The sequence below is a fragment of the Octodon degus genome, unplaced genomic scaffold (assembly GCF_000260255.1).
Source record: "Octodon degus isolate 3935 unplaced genomic scaffold, OctDeg1.0 scaffold00312, whole genome shotgun sequence".
Lineage (NCBI taxonomy): Eukaryota > Metazoa > Chordata > Mammalia > Rodentia > Octodontidae > Octodon > Octodon degus.
The window spans coordinates 37,464-42,587 of record NW_004524888.1 but is presented as its reverse complement, the minus strand read 5'-3'; the positions used below and the strand labels follow the sequence as shown (position 1 = coordinate 42,587).

At 35.1% G+C, this 5,124-nt stretch overlaps 1 long non-coding RNA gene across 1 annotated transcript in view; it reads right to left on the bottom strand.

The window, feature by feature from the left end:
* Positions 1-4,089, bottom strand: part of LOC111814418 — a 29,146-nt gene extending 25,057 nt beyond the window's left edge. Inside the window, exon 1 of the long non-coding RNA XR_002819414.1 lies at positions 4,015-4,089. This is a non-coding gene — a long non-coding RNA (uncharacterized LOC111814418). The remainder of the gene's footprint in view (positions 1-4,014) is intronic.
* Positions 4,090-5,124: the final 1,035 nt, after the last annotated feature.

The window sequence follows — 5,124 nt, the reverse complement described above, 5'->3', positions numbered from 1 at the left end:
TGTAGTACATGATGTTTACATTCCTTGTGGGAAACTGGTATGTGTATATAACATATCTTAATTGTTTTTCCATCTGTTTTCCCTTCTTCCTTCCCTCCTCCAACTATCCTTTGACCCCTTCCTTTATTTCATTCATGTTTGCAGTACATACTGTTTAGATTCCTCATGTGGAGTTAGTGCATATATATCACATCCTGATTCCTTTTTTTATGCCTTATTCCTGTCCCACTCTTCCCATTTTGATTCTTTTCCCCTTTAAGAATACTCTATCTCCCTATTATCTTATATTTTGTTCTTTATTTTTACCCTGAGTTTCTCATACAAGAGAAATAATGTAAGATTTAAGCTTGCCTGATTTAGTTCACTTCACATTAAGGTGCATTCATTTACCTACAAGTGACCTGCCTATTCTTCTCTATAGCCAAATAGTATTCTATTCTGTGTAAATACCACATTTTCTTTATTCATTCATCTGCTGAACATTAGGCTGCTTCCAAGGTTTAGCTATTATATATTGTGCTGCTGCTGTACAAATATGGATATACATGTATCACTGTAATATGTCTTTAACCCCTCGGGGAAGATATGTAGAAAGGGACTAGCGCGGTCAAGTTTCTAGTTCTAGCTCTTTGTTTCTAAAAACAAAGGTTTTAGTTTTTTTGAGAAATTTCCATACTGATTTCCATAGAGTACATTAGTTTACATTCCTACCAATAGTGTAGAAGAGTTCTTCATTCCCAATAGTCTTTCTAGCAGTTCCAATGATTTGATTCTTGATGATAGCCATTCTTTGTGGAGCAAGGTAGAATTTCAGTACTATTTTAATTTGTATTTCTCTCATGGCCAAAGGAACTGAACATTTCTTCATGTATTTACTAGCCATCTGATATTTCGTCTGTGAATTTTCAATTCATTCTGCCTGTCAATTTTTTGATTGGGTTTTTATTTTGGAAGTCTAAATTTTTTGAGTTCTTTACATATTTTAGATGAGTCTTCCATTTGAGGAATTGCTTGCAAAACTTTTTCCCACTCAATATGTTATCTTTTCACTCAGTTGTTTCTTTTTTTTTCTTTCCTTTTGGTGGTACCAGGGATCAAACTCAGGACCTTGCACTTGCTAGGCAAGCCCTTATTCCACTGAGCTATCTCCCTGGCCTGTTTCTTCTGTTGTGCAAAGTTTTTCAACTTAACATGATCCCAACTGTTGATTCTTGGAACTATTTTCTGAACAACTAGGGTTCTGTTACAAAAGTCTTTACTTACACCTATGACTTTAAGAGTTTTACCCATCTTGTCCTCCAGCAGATTATTCTGATTTAACATTTAGTTCTTTGATTCATCTCGAAAATCACAACCTTTGCTGAGCCCATCAAAAATCTGAAGTCCCAAGTCAATCAAGTTAATTAAACATTTTACCCTCAAAGAAGACACGGGATACATAAGATCATCTTCGCTTGATAGAGGTAACTAGAAATCAGATCAAATTTTCACATATTCTTTTTGTCTGATTAGCTTTCTTTGTTAGTTGAAGCAAAGTCTCTCTAGGTTGTCCTGGCTGGGCGTGACTTGTGATCCTCCTGACTCAGCCTCCTAAGTGGTGAGATTACGGGCATGTGTAACAAAGCTTAGCTAGATTTTGGCAGTTCTTAAAAGCTGTGTAAATTTTGACAGATAGATACAATAGCACTGCACTAAAAAAAAATAAAAATGAAACACTGTGAGCTAACATATGCAAATCAGTAAAGAGTTACAGAAGAATAGAGAACAGAGCACGATTAACATTTGAAAACACATATTTGGAAAAAATTTTACATATATACTTTAGACATGAAACAATCAAATTGTGGTTTAAAAAAATTAGAAGAAAGATCTGAAGGTAGTCCCCAAATATACATATACCATACAATACATTAATACAGAGAAACACAGATAATTATAGGAGACATTTTGTCACAAATAACACAACCCAGAAAATAATAAAAGTTCTTTCTATCTTTCTTTTTCACTAGGGCTTGAACTTAGGGCCTTTACACTGAGCTACATTCTTGGCATATATTTTTAATTTTTTTTCTTTGAGACAGGGTCTTGATAAATGACTAAATAGCCCAAAATATGCTGGCACTTGCAGTCTCATGCCTCAGCCTCTCACAGTACTGGAATTACAATGTACAATTACCATTCCAGAGTGAAAAGTAATCTTTCAAAGATCTGAAAGAAAAGCTGTCAACAAGAAGTCTACTGCCAGGGCTGGTGAGATGGCTCAGTGGTCTAAAGCACCTACTTAGAACAAGCTTTAGCAAAACCCAGGGACCACAGTTCGATCCCCCAGCACCACATGCCAGCCAGCCGCCCCCTGGTGGGCTGAGCTGGCCACACACACACACATACACACACACACACACATAAATAAAATTTTTATAAAAAAAAAAAAAAGAAGTCTACTGCCAGCAAATACATCTTTCAAAAAGTGAAGACAAAGGAAGACTTCTCAGAGAAACATAAGATCACAGGATTCATTATAAGAGACTAGCACAATAAAAAGGAAGTCCTTCAGAAAAAAATGAATATATACCTCTTAGAAATATGAATTAACATGAATCAATGAACAATATTGGAAGTGGTTAAAAAAAAAAAGAATACACAAATTTTATTTGTACATGCTTTAAAAATAATTGGCTGGGGGACGGGGAGATGGCTCAGTGGAATAGTGCTTCCCTGGCAAGCACAAGGGCCTGAGTTCAATCCCTGGTTCTGCCAGAAAAAAAAAAAGAAAAAAAAAATTGGCTGGAGCAAAAATAACAATGCACTGAGACATTCATCGTCTGTTGAAAGTAATCTGTATGACAACAGTATAAAACGGTTGAGAGAGAAATAGAAAGCACACTGGTCCTTCTAAGTGCAATGGTTAGCCTTGAGTGTAAAAGGATAGTAAGGGCAGAGAAAGTCTTAAGAAACTTCCAAAAATTATAGGTACCAATTTTCAACTTGAAAAACCATAGATGTGCAAAGGAAAAATAAAAGTTCACACTTAGGAATAATGTATTTAAATTGCATAATAGCAGAAACAAAGAGGAAAGAAATTTAAAAAGAAAAGGAGGAAGAGGAGGAAGAAAAAAAGAAGAGGAGGTGGCGGCAGCGGTGGCAACTTAAAGTTTGGACTAAAATGCAGGTCCTGGGGGCTGGGAAAAAATAAATAAATGTAATAAAATAAAATAAAATAAAATGCAGGTCTTCTGACCTACGCTCACCTCCCTTTCTAAAATATTAGTGACTCCCCACAACAAAAGAACAGTCTAGAAAGATTACCCAAGAGCCTGAGAGCAAATGTCTACTAAGTTAATAATGAAATGCCCACTAGTTTAGGGGGACAGATACCCTACTCTTCTTCCTGTGTAATTTCCAAATAGCAGATGCTACTTGTTCAGCATGGTGTTGACAGAAAGCCCTGTGAGCTCTGTGTGACACCAGAGTACTGGTTTTCTTCCTATCCCTGTGTCTAAGGTCTTCTGGTTAGTTCTACTTAATTCATTTTTCAGAAACCATTCCTTAACAATTAGATTCCCAATATATGTGTCAACAGTAACTCTAGCATGTCACCCAGTCACAATTTCACATATATTTCTATAAGTATTTAATTTCTATCTGATTCCTCCAATAGACTATAAATTCCATGAGAATTGACTACGGTATCTGTTTATCTCACATTTTAATTTGGATGCCCAGCACACATCTAAATTACAGTGCATGTGCCTGTAATCCCAGCACATGGGAGGCTGTAAACAGGAGGATCACTACGAGTCCAATCTGCACAATGAGACCCTGTAGACTCTGTAGACCCTGTCGTAAAATATAAAAATAAATAAATCATACTAAGAAAATATATGTTTAATTATGAGCCACAGTAATTATTCTATGATTTCGGAGAAGACACACCAATTAAGGAAAAAAAATGGTAAACATAAAAACGTAGAGTGAAAATGTTCCCTAGAACAATAAATTTGTAAAATGACTTACCTAGACACAAAGTCACTTAGTTCTGAGTATTCTGAGGGCTCCATTATTATGGCAAGGTCAGTAATGACAGAAGATAATTTCTCCTTATTCTAAAATAAAGGTTAAAACAATTTATGTATTATAGTAAAGCAACTTTTAAAATGCCAAAAATACTTTTAAGTTATAAAAAATGAAATATCATAAAATAAAAAGTCAAGAAATAATGTTGAGGGGACCAGGGAGACAGCTCAGCGGAATAAGTGCTTGTCTGGCAAGCACAAGGTCCTGAGTTCGATCCCTGGTACCACAAAAAAAAAAAAGAAAAGAAAGAAAGAAAGAATATTGAAAGCATTTTTTTCCTAAAAGAATCAGACAAGCTCCTTACTCTACACTAACACCCAAAATAAACTCCAAAAATATTAAATACTGAAGTCATAAAACACTAAAAGGCAAAGTAATTTCACTGATGACTACATCAAGAGAAACAGTCTAAGCAAATCACAAAAAAAATTAGCCCAAACTATTATATAAAAATTCACAAACATGGGGCCGGGGAGATGGCTCAGTGGAATAGCGCTTCCCTGGCAAGCGCAAGGGTGTGAGTTCAATCCCTGGTTCTGCAAAAAAAAAAAAAAAAAATTCACAAACATGACAAAGAAAACTGAAAAGAAAAAGGCACAGGATGTGAACTAAAATATTTAGAAGTAAAAAACAGTAATTTACCTATAAAAAAGTTCTGCTCAATAATAGTAAGATAAATGTAAATTAAAACAATTAAGTGACATTTATATCTCTGAGCAAAGATCTTAAAATGTCATTGTTGGTACCAGGTGTGGTAGTACATACTCAGGAGGTTGAGACAGGAAGATAACAAATTTAGGGCCAACCTGTGCAACTCACTATTACCTTGTCTCCAAAAACTTTAAAAAGAGGTATGGATGTACAGCTCACTGGTAAAGAGCCCCTGGGTTCCATCATTTCCACCCCTTCACCAGGAAAAATTACAACTCTTATATATGCTAAAATCAAATTGATAGAACCCTTCTACAAATTATTTTGACAAAGAATATTCATCAAATATTCAGCTTTTCTGTCCCAGCAATTTGCCAAGAATCTAAACAAAAGTAATAA